This window comes from Anabrus simplex, chromosome 1, assembly GCF_040414725.1.
Source record: "Anabrus simplex isolate iqAnaSimp1 chromosome 1, ASM4041472v1, whole genome shotgun sequence".
Taxonomy (NCBI): Eukaryota; Metazoa; Arthropoda; class Insecta; order Orthoptera; family Tettigoniidae; genus Anabrus; species Anabrus simplex.
The window spans coordinates 255,836,949-255,857,224 of record NC_090265.1 but is presented as its reverse complement, the minus strand read 5'-3'; the positions used below and the strand labels follow the sequence as shown (position 1 = coordinate 255,857,224).

Genomic DNA, 20,276 nt, shown 5'->3' with positions numbered 1-20,276 from the left:
CAAAACTTTAAAAGTTTACAGATGTAAAAATTGGTATTTAGAATCTTCTTTAAAAATAAGGAAACACGTATTTTTTTGTTTTCAGAAAATCCCAATAGGAGGGGTGAAAAAGGTTGAAAATGGGGAAAAATGGGTTGAATGCCTTTAATCAGGATACCGGTACCTATATCTCAGAAACTGAAGATATTACAGACCTGAAAATTGGTACTTTTGATCTCTTTTAAAAATAAAGAAACACGTAATTTTTTGTTTTTGGAAAATCCAATTAATGGGAGGGTGAAAAGGGGGTGAATTTTTAAAATGAGTGAATCTATATCTCCAAACTTTTAAAGTTTGCAGATGTAAAAATTGGTATTTAGAACCTTCATTAAAAATAAAGGAACACGTATTTTTTTGTTTTCGGAAAATCGCAATAGGAGGAGTGAAAAGGGGCTAAAAAGTGGTTGAATGCCTTTAATGAGGCTACTTATATATCAGAAACTGAAGATATTACAGACCTGAAAATTGGTGTTTGGGATCTCCATTAAAAATAAAGAAACACGTATTTTTTTGTTTCTGGAAAATCCAATTTAGGGGGGGGGGGTGAAAAGGGAGTAATATTTTAAAATGAGTGTATCTATCTCAAAATTTTTAAAGGTTATATATGTGAAAATTGGTATTTAGAATCTCCTTTAAAAATAAATAAACACACGTATTTTTTCCTTTTTGGAAAATCCAAATATTGGGGGGTAAAAAGGGGGGAGGGTAATTTTTTTAAAATGAGTGTGTATACATCTTAAAACTTTAAAATTTACAGATGTAAAAATTGGTAGTTAGAATCTCCTCTAAAAATAAAGGAAAACGTATTTTTTGTTTCCTGTAAATCCCAATAGGAGGGGTGTAAAAGGGTGAAAAATGGGTTGAATTCCTTTAATGAGGATACATATATCTCAGAAACGAAAGATAATACAGAACTGAAAATTTGTATATGGGATCTCCTTTAAAAATAAAGAAACACTTTTTTTTTAGTTTTGGAAAATCCAATTAATGGCGGTTAAACAGGAGTGACAAATTGGGTGAATTTTTGAAAGACAATATCTACAGAATATCTTGGAAACGTAAAATGTTACAGACGTAAAAAGAGGGTGTTTGTAATCTCCTGTAAATCTAAAGAAACACAGGTGATTTGTGTTTGGAAACTTCACTTAAGGGGAACTCAAAAGGGGTGAAATTTTAAAATGAGAATTTTTACAGTTTATCTCAAAAAACTTAACATGTTACAGAAGTGAAAAATGGTATTTTTTATCTCTATTAAACATAAAGAAACGTGTATTTTTAGCTTTCGGAAATACCACTTGGGTGGAGGGGGGGGGGTAAAAGTGACTGAAAATGGTGTTGAATTCTTTTAATTAGGCTACTGATATCTCAAAAATGAAGATGTTACAGACGTGAAATTTGATATTTGCAATCTGCTTTAAAAATAAAGAAACACGTATTCTCGGAAAATCCAATGAGGGGGTGGGGTGAAAGAATTGAAAAATTAATTAAATTAATTGAATGAGAATACATACATCTAATAAAAACTAAAATTGTTACAGACGTGAAAATTCGTATTTGGATCTCCTTTAAAAACAAAGAAAAACGCGTTTTGGGGGGAAACCATCTTGGAGGGCGGGAGTGTAAAGGAGTTGAATTCCTTTCATGAGGACACATAAATCAAAAACTGAAGAAGTTAGAGTCGTGATAATTGGTATTTAGAAGATCCTTTACTATTAAAGACACAAGTATTTTTTGCGGGAAAATTCACTTAGGGGGGAGGGGAGTAGTGTGAAATGAAGTGAAAAAAGTAAATTATTTTTATGGGGATACTTATATCTCAAAACTGAAGGTAATAGACGTGAACATTGGTGTTTGAAATCTTCTTTAAACATAAGAAACAAGCCTTCTTTAAATTTTTTTTTTGGGGGGGGGGGTGCCGGTAAATAAACTTAACGGCGGTGGGGTGTAGAAGGAGGTGAGACCAATTGATTTTACTGTTCTTAATGTACTTATAAGGATCCTCGGCAGCGCGCCGGCCTCTCACAGCTGGGTACCGTGGTTCAAATCCCGTTCACTCCATGTGACATTCGTGCTGGACAAAACGGAGGCGGGACAGGTTTTTATCCGGATACTCCGGTTTTCCTGTCATCATCCATTCCAGCAACACATAATAATAATAATAATAATAATAATAATAATAATAATAATAATAATAATAATAATAATAATAATAATAATGTTCCGGACCGTCGTCAAATGTGCGGACCGCGCTGGAAACGGCTCCTGGACGGGTAATGACTAAGAATGCAGTCCGGCCGCGGGTTCAGTGCCTTCTAGGCACCCAATATGACACCACGCCGGATCTCCAGAAGGATTTTATCCATATTAAAAAGGATTATAGGAAAAGATAGCAAAGATTTACGGACCCAACTGACCGGGAGGAATACCTGAGCCTAGCCCGGGAAGTACGAAATCGATTGCTGGAAAGGAAGATTTAAAAGTGGGAGGAAACGTGCCGTAAAATCATAGAAAACCAGTCAGATCGGGAATTTTGGTGGAATCTCGCAGAAAACGAGTCAGATCGCGAATTTCGGCGGATTATATATCTAATACAATAAGCATTCAATTATACATTTCAGTATAATACCGTAGCGAAGCACGGGTATCTTGCTAGTAATTAATACAATTAGAAAAAAAATTATTTTTTGTAATGGTGGTTTACTGTCAATCATCTGTTAATATTTGGAGTAGATATTAAATATTTTGAATGATAATCCATTAAGATAGCGTAAGCAGTAGGATGTTAGTATATCTATGACAAATATTTCTATTCAACACAGTAAATTATTACATGCTCATAAAGACAGGGATACGTTTTAAATCTAGCGACGTATTTAGATATGTTATTTTATAGTTTTTTGGTTATGTCAAGTTATAAAGAGAAATTAAAATAATCCAACAGTGGTAATATGAAATATTTCGTTCCAAAGGAATTTCTTGAATAACATTTCCGACTTTTTCAAAAGATTTTATACCTACTTCTTCGCGTACTTCTTTTGCGGACATTTTACGCGATGGAATTTACACTTCCTATTAATGAAGCGGTAGATTCTTATTGAAGCGTCTATTGGGCATGCAACTGTATCTTTAATGGCTCATTTCCTACTCTGATTAAGGAGTTTGAGAAATGCAGCATACAAGGCCTCAAATACTGCAGCTCTTTATTTTGATCCGCTACTTTCTTCTCGTAGGTTCACATCCTAATTGCTACATCCATTCCATATTTTGAGGTTAAAATAATCATGAAATTATCGGTTTTCCTCATGTACATCTTACTCATGGCCATCACCACCAAAAAGTTCTCAAACAAATGGTTCTAGTGATGGCGAGATAATTATTCTGTGTTAGTAAACCCCATCGCACTACAGCCCTTGAAGGGCCTTGGCCTACCAAGCGACCGCTGCTCAGCTCGAAGGCCTGCAGATTACGAGGTGTCGTGTGGTCAGCACGACGAATCCTCTCGGCCGTTATTCTTGGCTTTCTAGATCGGGGCCGCCATCTCACCGTCAGATAGCTCCTCAATTCTTATCACGTAGGCTGAGTGGACCTCAAACCAGCCCTCAGGTTTAGGTAAAAATCAATGACCTGGCCGAGAATCGAACCCGGGGCCTCCGGGTAAGAGGCAGGCACGCTACCCCTACACCACGGGGCCGGCATTCTGCGTTAGTAATACGTATAATTTGACAACTGGGTTCTTTGGTAATGTTTTTGCTCTGCAAGAGTTTATCTTACCAATTACCAGTCTGGGATGTAGTCATATGCCTTCAACTGGGAGAACTCAACAAGTAACTATAATAATTTCTACTTCTTACGTAAGACGACGAAAACTCGTGTAATTATACCTTTCAATGAAGTTTAATTGGATTTACCCCCTGACACAATTAACATAACTTATTAAATTATAATTCGGTAGCTACTGCCTGCTGGAGGGACGAAATAGAAATTACGAATTTCGGAAATTCTGCACCGAACTCATCTGTAATGCTAGCATACCAGCCTGATTAAGGTGCTTTATAGCCTAAACGTAATGGAATGTGGGTCATACCATAAACATCTGGCGTGTGACAAGCGACCTTTCGGCAGTAGGCCTCTGCAGATTGTAACAGGTGATTCTGCTTCATGAGTTCGAATTGGATAGCTGTGCAACACATACCTGCAGTAATGAGAGTGGTGGTGGTGGTGGTTACTGTTTTAAGAGGAAGTACAACTAGGCAACCATCTTCTATATAACAATAATCAGAGAGAAAAAAGGGAAGGGATCCGACACTTCGAAAAATGAAGGTATCGGCGAAAGAAAAGCAAGGGCCACGAAGGGCGTGAAAATGAGACTCTCTAGCCCTCGCAAACCTAATAGCGTCGGGGTCGGAAAAGAACAAGAGTTGACCCAAAGAAGGTCGGATAGGATAGATGAAAGTGAGGAGCCTGGTACAAGTAAGTGGAAGCAATGCCAGGACTCAGCTAAGGGCCCCGTGGCCACCAACCCACGCTCCACAGTTCAGAGCCCCTGGCCCCTTTTAGTCGCCTCTTACGACAGGTAGGAGATATCGTGGGTGTTATTCTACCGCCCCCACCCATGGAGAAGGGGGGAGGGACAGTAATGAGATCGAGGCGTGAGACTACGAAGAGGAATTTGAACACGCGTACTCTTTGTCGATCGTTCGAGAACGTACTGAAACACGAGCTTACAATATGAGACCAAGGTGCCCATAACTCGAATTAGCCGCCAGGGCATGTGGGATTTAAAAAAAAAAAAAGTCACGTCTCTGTGGTTTGGATTCCGTGCAAAACTGGAAGTTCCGTAGCTGTGATCACTTTATCAGCTGTTTCATGCAACCACAAGCTGGCTTGCTTTTTGAACGTAGAGTACTCCTCACCTGGAGGGTCCCTATAGGAAAACGTCTATTATGATTTCATTAAAAATGCTAACAAATAACTTAGTCGCCGTGTATCACATTCACGAATAACTTGGTCGCCGTGTATCACATTCACGATCTGTGCAAATCATTTATTACGACAGGGTACGCTCTTTCATTTCAGACCACTCCCACTCTCATGTGACGTAAAATGGTCTTGATACTGCGCGATCGATTAAATAAAAATCCACAGCCTGTTTCCAGTCATTCGATCGGGTCAGGAATGGAATGAATGAAGCCCCCCATCCAACGGCGAGGATAGGAATTGTCCAGGATGCCGAAGCTTGTCGCACTCCTTAGACATCGGGTTTATATGCAAATGTTTTGCGATATGTAGACCTCCAAAACCGAATAGGAAATGTGATGAGGTAAAACTGGATGAATGATTAGGTTTAATAGTGCATGTACGCATATTTGCATATATTTGAGATTAGTGCATACATTTCAAATTTCGGATTTATTGTTCATGTTTTCGACTTTGTGTGTGCATATTTTAACATGTTTTACAAGCAGTCTACAAGAAAATGTAAAGTAACTAATGACGTGAACTCTTTGACAATAAAACGGTTCAAAGGGAACTGGCACTTATCAAGACACACTTCCAAATCATACCAGAATCAATCAAGAAGTTAGAAACACCTGGGTTGCGTCTTGGTGATTCGCTGGACATTATGGAGCACTTTAAGCGTAATAATAATTTATAATTTCGTGTGGCTATTTCTAGCCGAGTGCAGCCCTTGCAAGGCAGACCCTCCGATGAGGGTGGGCGGCATCTGCCATGAGTAGATACTTTTCAGGGGTTCGGCGGCCTCCACCTCCACACCCTCCACATTGACTCTTCAGAGATTCGGCGGCCTCCACCTCCACAGGCCCTCCGAGGCCTCCTCTGCATTGACTGCGCTGGCTAAGACTGCATGCTTAACCTCACATCCGCCGTCTTGGAGGGCCTTGACCTTACTTTTTACGTGTAAGAGAGCAAGCCTAACCTCATGGAGGGGCCTAACCTCAGTTTTACGGCTAGATACCCTTCCTGACGCCTAAGAGAGCGAGCTTAACCTCACATCAGCCATCTTGTACTTTAATCTTGGATAGTAAATATCTATGCCCCCACTCGGTACGAAACTCTCTCGCCATATAAAGTCTAGCTGTTATCATCGGACTCCTGAGAAGTTTTAAATAATATTTTCAAATTCAGCGAACAGGGAAATTCAAACAACACAAGAGCACTGTGCAAAATCAAGCAATAAATTTGTTGATTTATGTTTGATTTGTTTGTTGATTTGCTGAATAAATAACAGGAATTTTACATTTTGGAAATACTTTAATTCCCACCCAAGGAATTGTAAATCGTAGCTTGTACGCTTAAACCTACCTTTGTAAGTCGTAAAACAAAAATTATAAGTGTTAGTTTTCTTTAAATATATATATAAGAAATTAAAACTGCATCTTATCATAGAGTGGAGTATAAATCAAACAGGAACATCTTGAAAAGGTCGGTTTGCTTGCCATTATAGCTTTTTGTTTCTTAAATACTGTACCCCATTCAGCATTTCGCTGAGTAGCGGATAGTTTCGTAATGGCAAACGAACGTCACAGTTCCCTCAGTGCGCTCGCTCTTTCTTCATTGTGACGTATGCTTGCTACGTAAACTGTCCGCATTTACGTCATGCCAGCCCGGCCGCACTGGGCTAACCTCAACGGGCGCCCAGCTGAGCACCTCTGCTATATACACTCATTCAATAGCATAGCCCTGAGGCGCAGTTCTCACCTTGCTCTTCTAAAAGGGCCAAAAATGAAGTATTATTTTTTAATGCTATTTTCCTCACGTCCCACTAACTTTTACCGTTTTCGGGGACACCGAGGTGCCGGAATTTTGTCCCGCAGAAGTTCTTTTACGTGTCAATAAATCTACCGACACGATGCTGACGTGTTTGAGCACCTTCAAGTACCACAGGACTGAGCCAGGATCGAACCTGCCAAGCTGGGGTCAGAAGGCCAGCGCCTCAACCGTCTGACCCACTCAGCCCGGCAAAATGAAGGATTAGCATGCGTTTTGGTATCTGTCGGAGTACGTACGTACAGCATCACGTTTTCGGAATCACGTCTTCTAAACCTAGTAGCCACCTATTTCTGGAAAAGAAAGAAAAATACATCTACTACAGTATTTTGAAAACTTTTGTTAGAAACTCGACGCTTCCATTTAAACAAAAATGCTCAAAATCTAACCAAATATGACCTTATATCACTAAAATTACAAGCTGTTCAAAACAATAAAAATGGCCGAAATATGCACTAATATGCAATATAAAATTGCTTTAAACGCGGTCAGGGACCCATCATGCTCAGTTATTTTTACAGATTTCGGTAAAATGAGTTCAGGATAGAAATACGACCTTTCCTTAACATCCGAACCTTAGTTAACATAGAGGACCGCGAGATGAAAAGTAACGTTAGCCTATACCGTAGTTCCTTAAGAGCTGCCAACGCCTGAGAAATGGAACCGGTGTTTGAGTGTGGTTCGTGGTCAAAGGCATGCATTGCACTCTTGCAGCTCGTGCTAACTCGTTACCGAAGAGCTGGCGGACTGTCAGATCATCTGAGATAATTCAACTCGCCTCACAGAGAGCAGACAGCCGACCTGGAATAGAGCAGCGAGCTAGTGTGCTGGCTTTGGCTAGCCTCGGGTGATCAAAAGAAAAGCTACAATCTGAACCGTGTGTCTGTCTGTTAGGTCATCAGCCCAGAGGCTGGTTGGATCCTGAAATAGCACCACCAAAGGCTATGCAGTTATAGGGAAACTGCAAAAACCAATGGTAAAGCCCAAATGAGGCTTACCAGGCAAGATGAGGAGTGAGGTAGTTTGCCATTGCTTTCCTCACTGGACCAGAAGGTGCTACTGCAGCACGACTGATCCTATGAGCAACACCTTTCATAACACTCAGACACCAGTTGTGCTCGAAATGTCATTAATCAGCACCACCCATACCCTAGCAGCTTCCATATTGCCACAGCCATGGATGGAACTGGGACTTCGGTGGAAGCTACACTTTGCTCTGGCCTGTGCCAAGAGACGGATACAAAAATACTGTATCCATCAAGAAATGGCAACAGGCGGCTGAACCGTGTATATATTTGTATAACTAGACTTCTAATATTTGGAGTAATAAACACTAATTTTCAAATATGTTAACCAGCAGTTCCTGTGGGTGGGGGCGATAGAATAACACCCACGGTATCCCCTACCTGTCGTAAGAGCCGAGTAAAAGAGGTACCAGGGGCTATGAACTTTGGAGCGTGGGTTGGCGACCACTGGGCCCTTAGCTGAGTCCTGACATTGCTTCTACTTACTTGTGCCAGGCTCCTCACTTTCATCTATCCTATCCGACCACTCTTGGTCAACTCTTGTTCTTTTCCGACCCCGGCGCTATTAGGTTTGCGAGGGCTAGGGAGTCTTTCATTTTCACGCCCTTCATGGTCCTTGTCTTCCTTTGGCCGATATCTTCATTTTTAGAAGTGTCGGATCCCTTGCATTTTCCCCTCTGATTAGTGTTTTATAGAGCATGGTTGCCTAGTTGTACTTCCTCTTAAAACAATAATTTCGTCATAAGATCTATCTGTGTCCGTGCGACGTAAAGCAAATGGCAAAAAAAAAAAAAGAAAAAAAACATAATCACCACCACCACCACCTGTTAACCAGCAGAACGCACCTATCGTTACCGCGTCGATTGTGGGCGATGTCACTTTCCGTTATCGTGTACCTTCACACACACTGGCGCGATCCTTAACACATAAAAGCCGAATATCTTGGAGAACCGTTGAAGTTACAAAGAAAATTGTTATTGCCTTTAAAACAAAATTTGAAGTCCACACCCTAGGTTTTATTTGGTAGGCCTAATTATTTGCCCATTATGTGGGGGTTTTTAGCGAATAAAACATGCGCACGTTCAGCAAGTCAGGTTGCGAGTTTCACAAATGGGAAAAGTCCTCTCAGTTTTAATTACTGCGTTGATAGTGTGAAAGTTCCTTTTGGGGATCATTTTAAGTACCAAGGTGTTTAATATAAGGAAATATCTTCATTGTGGAAATCACATGAATGGGATTGTAAATAAAGTGTACATATCTCTGCACATGGTTATGAGGGTATTTAGTGGTTGTAGTAAGGATGTAAAGAAGAGGGCATATAAGTCTCTATTAAGACCCCAACTAGAGTTTGGTTCCAGTGTATGGGACCCTCACCAGGATTACTTGATTCAAGAACTGGAGAAATTCCAAAGAAAAGTAGCTCTATTTGTTTTGAGTGATTTCCGACAAAAGAGTAGCGTTACAAACACGTTGTAAGGTTTGGGCTGGGAAGACTTGTCAGAAAGGAGACGAGGTGCTCGAGTAAGTGGTATGTTCCGAGCTGTCAGTGGAGAGATGGCGTGGAATGACATTAGTAGACGAATAAGTTTTAATGGTGTCTTTACAAGTAGGAAAGATCACAATATGAAGTTAAAGTTGGAATTCAAGAGGACAAATTGGTTCATTTGTAGGAAGGGGTGTTAGGAATTTGAATAACTTACCAATGGAGATGTTCAATAAATTACCAATTTCTTTGCAATCATTTAAGAAAAGGCTAGGAAAACAACAGACAGGAAATCTGCCACCTGGACGACTGCCCTAAATGCAGATCAGTAGTGATAGTGACAGTGAATAAATGCCTACATACTGAACCCTTTGGTCCATATTGAGGGATACCTACCTTTCTTACCTATCAGCAAAGTTCATGAGATCTGTCTCTTGGGTCGTTTCGGGTTCTTCGTCACTTGCTGAGGTAAAGGTAGGGTTCAGTAATTCTAATCTATCTACTGGAATGAAAGGTCTGTTTAAAAGATTCCTATTTATTCAGGAAATTCTGAAGTAATTTACTATGTCAACGGTGTCATAGTCAATTGTGTCCACTGGACACCACAATCATTTTTACATAAACGTCAAAACACTGGTGTGAGACTTTAACGTAACTGCCTGACGGGCATTCTTACTAGAAACCATTGTCTCAATTATTAATCATTTAAGAAAGGAAAGTCTGGAAATCCTTAAACTCGGCTTCCACGTGAGACCACATGTACCATCATAATGATTCGTTATGGTCCAGCCCTCGTAACACGAACTCTGGACTCCGGTTATAATTAAGGCCGTCCAATCGGTGTGTGCCACACAGTGGTTCTACGGCATGGACCCTTAATTGAATCGATGTGACCTGCGTCTATGTCATGGACCGACATCTAATCTTCTAAGTTACTTTAAAGTCATTGTGGATGATGACCGCAAGGAAATGATGCTACAATGGCATATGGCCCTAATCTAAATCACTGAGGTTGATGACCCCCTGACCATCCAAGTTTCTAGGCTGAAGGCTAAACACAATTAAGTTACATCGGTTGATGACCAAAGTTCCACTTTACTATCCCCAGCACATTCACTGCTCAATCAATCAAAGTTCAATAATTACAACAATAGCAATGCTCACAAACTTTGTGGCAGTAAAATCCATTTCCTTCGGATATATCCCTTTAATCGTTACTTTATATTTACTATTCCCCCAGAAAAACAAACTAAAATTTCCAGAATACATCTCCAAGTTATTCGCTTGATTAAAATTATTCAAAATGCGGTTTCACTGAATTTAATAATTAAATAAATTTAAATGATTTAACGAAATGTTAACGAACAACAAATTTTATCTCCGCGGACTCTGGTTTCTTCACAAATTTCTACGCAGCTGTGATGTGAGTTCAATATTGCGATGTTTATCTGGCTGGAAAAGAATTTTACATAATTCATGTCCAGCTATATATATCCTGTCTCGTGATATCACGCTTAAAAATCTAATCTAGTCCTAACCGTTATTAACACTTGGATATCCTAATAATCTACGTACAAACCAAACAACTCGCCATATAATTACGATGTCATATCTCGTCATACCATTATGAATTTTTGCACACCCCTCATAGACAAACCGATCATCACGACCATCGATCTATATTTTGGACAACCCTGAATTAGGTTACTCAGTTCCTTATACTCAAAGTTCGTGATTTCAAATGTTCGTTACGTCCCCATTTACAGTATTTCACAATACTTAGATCATTACCGGCTATGAATTTCAACTAAATCCAGCATTTTAACGTTTCCCCTGGCCGAGAATTACAGTACAATCTCAACTCCACTCTTTCCCGTTATCATAGCTGAGGCCTCTCATCCCCCCAAGCTCGCTTGGCAGTTACAGGAAACACCTGGTTTATTCACAGCTGACTGACTTCTCGAAATGCTCCCTTTAAACTCTGCCGACATAATTACACAAATACGATATTCTAACCAACAAAATGCACAGGTTATACTTCAAGATGCCCACACTAATTATACGCGTCGCCAATTGATACCGCTATGGATTTCTATGAATTTCTTTCCATTCCAAACATTATAAAATATTCCTCGGGCTATCATGTCCCGGCTTCAAATGACAGGACTCTAACCTGATTCGCACATCTCATCTCAACTCATATAAAACATTCCTCGGGCTTCCGTGTCCCGGCTTCAATGACAGGTCCAACCTGATTCACAAACTAACCTCTGTTTCCCAGCTCCACAATTATCATCGACAAAGAACTGGAATAAAATCCTCACTAGAAATCCCGACGTCTAATATCGCACAATGCATTAATCATGAATAACTTCGCATAAATGATATCGTATTTAATAACTTGGTTTTTACGAGAAATGACTGAAACATTCTACTAGATCTTCCATTGTCAGTCAGACACAGTTTAAAATGGGCATTAAAAAAAAACGTTTCTCTCCGTGACTAAATTCATCACCCTAGGTTCTCACCCGACAGCGCGCTTCCACTCGATTGAAAATGAGTGACCATGGATTATTATTATTAACGTCAAATTGCAGACAGAAGAATTTTACGTCGAATGAAAATCTTAATTTGACATCACAAAATATAGGCAGTACACTCACACGGATGACGATCTACATTGGACGTGATATCACTTCGGAACCCTATGCAATCTTTTTACAACATTATACGGCACTCGCAAGACTTCAAACTTTTATCCAAGTGGAAAATAAAACAAATGACTCTTTTAGTCGTACTCTCACATTTACAAAACTTAGTAGGGGTGACCACTGCGTCGTATATCCCCATTCAAATACAAGAAATCACGAGACAAGATATAAGAGGTAGTAAGATGGAAAGTCACCTACCTCATGTCGTCACGCCAGTATTCGTCATAGGGCTCACCTGTGACCCTGGCATTTTATTTAGCCATTTTTACATTCATGGCTGTACATATCATTGTGTTTCTTCAGGTTTCCTGGAATAAAGCATAAAAAAAAAGAAAATACCCTTCACTTGTTTGCTGAACGCACACGATGGACTATAATTATTTCCGCACACGAATTACTTAATCACATTAGAATTTATTCAGTACTTTGACCGTCCTATCTGGTACAATTATTTCACTCAAGAAAACTATCTCCTCATGGAGTCAAGACTTAGCCGCAATGGCTAAAATCTGCAGTTGAACTCAGTCTACTTTCGTTGGTTTGATTTCGCAGAGCAGCTCAACAATTTTTCGTCCGCTTTGTTTCACAAATGCCGGAGAAGGAGGGTTCGTCATGGCGTCCCTTCATATTTATAGCAGTTACCCCCTCTCTTCGGATCTCTCCCTTTGCCGCCAAGAAAATTTCTATAAATTTTCTGACTTACCTAAACTGCAATTTCAAGAGTTTTGAAAGTGACTACATGCTTGCTACATTTCTGGCGGTAGTGTTCGTGGACATTTAAAACTTTTACGGGTTCGATTTGTGAGATGATTGACCCCCTTTGATAGGCACTATATTTTTTTTGACTTGGCGTGGGTCGCCATGTACACGCGCTTTGAAATAGTTCACAAAAATGACTTGAGATTCTTCCGCCGTCGACACGTGTGGTTGACGTCACGTACCCCAGAGCGTGGGACCGAAGGTAATCACCCCCTCGTCACGTGTCAAATCAATGCTATCAAGAATCCAACTTTTAGTTTAATTGTTACATTACGCATAATGTTCTTAGGGCACAAAGGTCATGGGTTCAATACTAATGGCCGACATTTAGGAAAGGTTTACTATTGAACTGAGATGTAATCATACCATAGTTCAACACAATTGATCTAGTAGTTTGATTGAGCGAGAAATGAAGAGGCAGTTAAATATTTTTAAAAAAGCAAGGTCATCCCCATATAGGCCATGAAGGCCCTTGGAGGGGTGGAAGGTAAAGACTTCCACTATTCTTAACCTCGGCACTTGATGGGGTAGAATGGTTAGCTGTACGCCCGGCCGTCTTTCCTTTCCCCCCCCCCCCCTCCACACACACTCCAGGAATTAACCTGGTACTCAATTTTCATTTTTAACTATTACGCGATTTTAGAATTTAATCATCATCATCATCATTATCCATTCACATGCCTAGTGGCATGTTATGATCGTATAAAGCATTCTCTCGCCAACGATTCATTGAACGGTAGTAGTGATTATTGTTTTAAAAGGAAGTACAACTGGGCAACTATCCTCTATATAACACTAATCACAGAGAAAAAATGGAAGGGATCGACACTTCGAAAAATGAAGATATCTGCCAGAGGAGGACAAGGGCGACGAAGGGCGTGAAAAATGAGACTCCCTAGGATTCGCAAACCTAATATCGTCGGGGTTGGGAAAGAACAAGAATTGAACAAGGGAGGCCGGATACCGATGGATTTTGGTCCTTTGGGGTAAGTAGTATTTAAGAATATCTCTGGGAAATGTTACTTGTACCCATCTCTTCGAACATGATTTTTCCATTTTTCTTGGTAGCCATGTATATATTGCACCGCAAATTCAATTCTGAGTACCTTCAATTTTTAAAGATAATTTCGCAAATCGATGGTTAGGAGCAATTCTATCGTAACTAGCATTTTTCGCATCTTACATTAAAGCAAATTAAAAGTTCCCGTGAATGCCAGAAGTCACCATGGATACTTACGACTGTCATCATTGCCTAGAACGCCATTAGCCATGAGTCTCCATGGTGATTCCTGGTGTTCACGAACTTTTAATTTCCTTTAAAGTAAGAAGTGAAAAATGCTAGTTACGGTAGTATTGCTATGAGCCGTCGGAAATATTATATTTTGAATTCAATATCTTGAAAGAAATAATTCTTTCCACCTGTCTGTACTGGAATCATTTCCGCTACTCTCGTGTCTGTTACTTTGAACTTATCAATATAATATGAGTCCAACCAGCTTTCATTCCCGTACAGCAAAGTCGGTTTGAAAACAAATCGATGTAACGTTAGTTTTTGTCTAACAGTCCGGAAGCCGCTTATTTGCTATATGGGTGTATAAAAAGATAAGCTAAAACCTGTGACACTTTTATGTAATGTTTTTGTAACGCTTTATATCGGCGGTATTTTAAATTCTTCAGATATGTGCTTGATATGATTATGTTTCCAATGTTTTTCTATAATGTACAGGCATTGTATGTATGTTCAGTCCGTCAGCGATTCCGCTGGTGGGATCCTAAACAGCTCTGCATCAGCTGTCATAGATGGCCTAGGAATCACTGAAGAGGCGTACTAGGGAAATGAGGAGTGAGGTAGTTTCCCGTTGCTTTCCTCACCGAGCCAGAAGTTGCTATTACATATCAGTCTGCCAAGCCCACTGAAATGCATGCTCCAACCGACCCTATGAGGAATATTTTCACACCATTCATAGCAGGGACTGGCTGCATAAGGAATGGCATTACTAGCATCACTCATACCTCAGCCACTTTCATTTTGTCAAAGCCAAGGATAAAGCTGAGACAGATCAATGAAAGTAACAATATTGCTCTAGCCCATACCAGAAGACATAGTGCACTGTAAACACTAGGTACCGCCAGCAAAGGCACTTGTACAGGCATTATGGTTCGAAATTGATATTCCTATTACGTTTTCAAAAATAAACTAAAGCATATAACGGAAGTAGTAAATGTTCATTTCTCCCAGATTTTTGAGCAGCTTTGGAGCTTGTAAGCACTCTTAGGCCGCGTGCACACCGAGCGCGCTTCGCATAGTGTGTCGCGTGTTGCTCAACGCTAAGCGTCACACTAAGCATAACCAGTGCTTTGTTCGTAATCCAGGTGTTCACACCGTCCGCGCTCTGCTGTGCTGAACGCCTGCCTTACAGCTAAGCGAAGCGCCAGACAACGCGCAGTGTTGGTTAATTGCTTAGCGTTACCTAGCTGGTTCTGAATCTATGGAAGAACAAATTGTTCACGCAGTGTTTCAAAGAGAAGAAATATCGAACCCAAGCCGCAAAAACTATAAAAATGTAACTGTTTTGCAAAATAAGTGGACTTAAGTATCTACAACAGTTGTATCGCATTCCTACAGTAAACATATACAGTAATATTACTTCTACTGTCACACTTTACTGGGCTTAACATTGTGACAGGATGAAATTGGGTATGGATTTTAGTGTCGGAAGTGTCCGAGGAGAAGTTTGGCTTACCACGTGCAGGTCTTTTGAATTGACGCCCTTAGATGACCTGCATCATGATGAGGATGAAATGATTATAAATACACACAAACACCCAGCCACCGTGCCAATGCAATTTACTAATTATGATCCCGACTCTGCCGGGAATCGAACCCGGGACTCTGTGACCAAAGGCCAGTACGGTAACCATTTAGCCATGTAGCCGGACACTTTGTGACAAAGTGCATAGAATCTCCCAGACTCTGTCATATCGGTTTATAATTTTGCCAATGGAGGGTGGTAACATGAAGAATATCACTCTGCAGGCTAGTAGTGGGCTTGGAAGTAAATATTTCTGTTTATTAATTATATTTGTCACACATTTACTCCACTTTTGTTACGATGATTAATTGTGTATGCTAATTGTAACAATATTGCAAAATACTATTTATAATTATTATATAAAGAGCGTGATTTAGCCAGAAATTTAATTTCCACGTGTTTGCTGCACGGTGCTCCTAGATAATTCGGAAAATTGAATTTCTCCCAATACTTCTCTGCTACTTGACGCCACATTTCAGTTGCAGGGTTTGGAAGGTCAAAGGTATTTTTTTGTCATTCTTAAGTAATCATAAAATTTATCGCGATAAAGTCTTGCATCTCTGTGCAAACGATGGAATTCTCTGAAAGTACCGTAATTCGTTCTTCATTAAATTCATGAACCCACTTTCGATTCTTTTTCCTAATTTTCAATTTTAGGTAACTGTTATCCATCAGTAAACTTTTTCTAGTTTTTAACGGCATTAGTTTGTGACCACCCTAAAACGCCTCGCACCAAACTAAGCTGAGAGCACGGCGTAGAGTTTTCGGTGTGAACAGCAAGCACGCCTTGCGCTATGCATAGCATTTCACGCTACACGCGACACACTATGCGAAGCGCGCTCGGTGTGCACGCGGCCTTTGTCTGGTCTCTCAACAGATACCCATACGATATGGTTGCACCTGCGGCTCGGCTATCTGCTTCATTGGGATACGCAAGCCTCCCCACCGCGGCAAGGTCACATGGTTCGCAGGGGAGGAAAAATACGATAGTATATTTCCGTGCTGAAAGTTTTCTTCTCCGTATAGGTTATGAATACCTATGTATTTGATGTGTTTTACATTTATATACTTCTATTATCATTACTCAATTTTGCAGTTATTCTCTCAAAATGAATACAACTTGTGCTCCAGATTCTGGAGCTCTCGTTACGTTACTATCGAATAATGTTTGTATGTATCAAAAGTCTTTTAAAGGAAAATCAGCCACGCCAACTAGTTCATTTAAACAATCATGATCGCCATCACTATGGCAACCACCAAACAAAAGAATGGAACAACCAACCCCGGAACAATACCCAACAATGAGAAGCTTACATGGAATCTAGAGAATAGAGAATCTAGCAGACCCATTACACCAAATAATTACAAGGTTAATTAATCTAATATGAAAAGGGTAACAGAAAATTAATATAACTAAATGGAATCTGATTAATATTTTTAAAAATTCTTGCGGAAACTCACATGGTAGTTCAACCGCCTCTAATATAATTTTATAGTCAATTAGACATTACATAATAGGTCAAAGCGTCTGCTGGAGATAATAATAATAATAATAATAATAATAATAATAATAATAATAATAATAATAATAATAATAATAATAATAAAATGTAATCAACTCAACTTCATAGACCGTGAATCAATCATACTGATCTGCAGTTACGGCAGTCGTGGCAGATTCCCTATCTGTTGCACCCTAGCCTTTTCCTAAATGATTTCAAAGAAATTGGAAATTTATTGAACATCTCCCTTGGTAAGTTATTCCAATCCCTAACTCCCCTTCCTATAAATGAATATTTGCCCCAGTTTGTCCTCTTGAATTCCAACTTTATCTTCATATTGTGATCTTTCCTACTTTTATAGACGCCATTCAAACCTATTCGTCTACTAATGTCATTCCACGCCATCTCTCCACTGACAGCTCGGAACATACCACTTAGTCGAGCAGCTCTTCTTCTTTCTCTCAATTCTTCCCAACCCAAACATTGCAACATTTTTGTAACGCTACTCTTTTGTCGGAAATCACCCAGAACAAATCGAGCTGCTTTTCTTTGGATTTTTTCCAGTTCTTGAATCAGGTAATCCTGGTGAGGGTCCCATACACTGGAACCATACTCTAGTTGGGGTCTTACCAGAGACTTATATGCACTCTCTTTTAAATCCATACTACAACCCCTAAACACCCTCATAACCATGTGCAGAGATCTGTACCCTTTATTTACAATCCCATTTATGTGATTACCCCAGTGAAGATCTTTCCTTATATTAACACCTAGATACTTACAATGATCCCCAAAAGGACCTTTCACCCCATCAACGCAGTAATTAAAACTGAGAGGACTTTTCCTATTTGTGAAACTCACAACCTGACTTTTAGCCCCGTTTATCAACATACCATTGCCTGCTGTCCATCTCACAACATTTTCGAGGTCACGTTGCAGTTGCTCACAATCTTGTAACTTATTTATCACTCTATAGAGAATAACATCATCCGCAAAAAGCCTTACCTCCGATTCCACTCCTTTACTCATATCATTTATATATATAAGAAAACATAAAGGTCCGATAACACTGCCCTGAGGAACTCCCCTCTCAACTGTTACAGGGTCAGACAAAGCTTCGCCTACTCTAACTCTCTGAGATCTATTTTCTAGATATATAGCAACCCATTCAGTCACTCTTTTGTCTAGTCCAATTGCACTCATTTTTGCCAGTAGTCTCCCATGATCCACCCTATCAAATGCTTTAGACATGTCAATCGCGATACAGTCCATTTGACCTCCAGAATCCAAGATATCTGCTATATCTTGCAGGAATCCTACAAGTTGAGCTTCAGTGGAATAACCTTTCCTAAAACCGAATTGCCTTCTAGCGAACCAGTTATTAATTTCACAAACATGTCTAATATAATCAGAAAGAATGCCTTCCCAAAGCTTACATACAATGCATGTCAAACTTACTGGCCTGTAATTTTCAGCTTTATGTCTATCACCCTTTCCTTTATACACAGGGGCTACTATAGCAACTCTCCATTCATCTGGTATAGCTCCTTCGACCAAACAATAATCAAATAAGTACTTCAGATATGGTACTATATCCCAACCCACTGTCTTTAGTATATCCCCAGAAATCTGATCAATTCCAGCCGCTTTTCTAGTTTTCAACTTTTTTCCACCGATCATAGTTACTTTTTAGAAACTGCCTCATACCTGCTTAACCAAACAATAAGTAGTGAAATCCTATTTAAATAGCGAAATTTTGTGTATATCTGATTCATTTAGTGCTGTTTATATAGTGGTGTTTAGTGCTTGTTGGTAGAAATTGGGAGTAGTGATATTTATTTAAATTTTGTAACAAGTAATTCAGTTGGTCTTCAGTAAATTACGTTTTCTAGGTTAAGTAGGCTAGCTAGGTGTACCTTGTGTCGATTTTAGGTTTAGGAAATATTTTAGGTAATAATATTAACTTTAAAAATATTTGTAAATATCTGTAGGTTCGTTGGTTATACTTACAAAGGCAGATTATCATAAGGAACAGTACCGTGACTTCTGCAGCAACTTCTCCGGTATTTCGTATAGATATCCGTTCAAACTATCGCGAAGGTAATAATTTACTACATTAAAAAACACGATACGCCTGTAAACTTCCATTTAAAAAGAAGTTAAAGAGATTACACGGTAATAGTTAACAGTGGTATTGTTATTGATTACTGTCGCTCCTCATATTCAAATACTGCATTGTTGGCTACAGTCGTGAACAAAGGGTGTAGTGTAGTCAAGTAAATATAAATAAAAATCAGCTGACCTTGTATTCCATTCATTTGTACTTCTGAGTAGGTAATTAAAGTATCCGTAATTTATATTTCGCTCCCTCGATCTTTCAGTATTTATGAGCGGTTAGCTAATAATAATAAAGTTCATATATCCCGGTAATTGCAGTTCAAGTCCCTGGAGTAGTAGTAGTTTTGATAGAAATATTTGAGAAATTATTGTAGACAACCTCGTATGTTTCAGTAGGCCTAATTAAGAACACTTTTATTCTCCGTCCCGTGGAGTAGGGAAAATAATAGTAATCCACCAGCTGTAATAATCACATAACCACATTTCAGTAGAATTGTAGTGAAGATAAGGTATAATATATTAGATAGTATCTTGCCAGTTATATTCGTGTTTTTCTTCGTGTACGGCAATCCTTTCGATACTGAAGCATTTAACCAAACGCAGTGTAGTGTAGTGTAGATACATTGTAGTATAGATACAGTACATTTAGATAGTGCCGTATCTTGCCTGCTATATTCGTGTGTTATTTTTCGTGTGTATCTATTGGACCGTAATACTAATAATAATTTGTCTAAGCATTTAGCTTCGTTGGTAATCTTTGAGTACAGTAGTTCTTGTAAATTTCATTTCTGTTGTGCTCAGTTTAGTGACATACGGCACGGTACCGGTATCGTAATTAGGATACGTCTGAAAGTAGTTTAAACTTACTGTAGTGTACTGTACAGTAGTATACGAGTAATATCCTATTAGAATTTTGTGTGATTATTTTATTATTGTAAAATATTTGTGTAGTACTGGTGTAGTAGAGGTATCCGTAGAAACTCTTACTAAAATACTGTTGTTGTAATTAGAATAGGCTTAATTGCAGTTTGGAATTG

At 39.4% G+C, this 20,276-nt stretch overlaps 1 protein-coding gene across 1 annotated transcript in view; it reads left to right on the top strand.

Moving 5' to 3' along the window:
* LOC136864695 (lysosomal acid glucosylceramidase) overlaps window positions 1–20,276 on the top strand; it is a 182,484-nt gene that overhangs the window by 15,315 nt on the left and 146,893 nt on the right. The gene's annotated exons all lie outside the window — the stretch shown is intronic.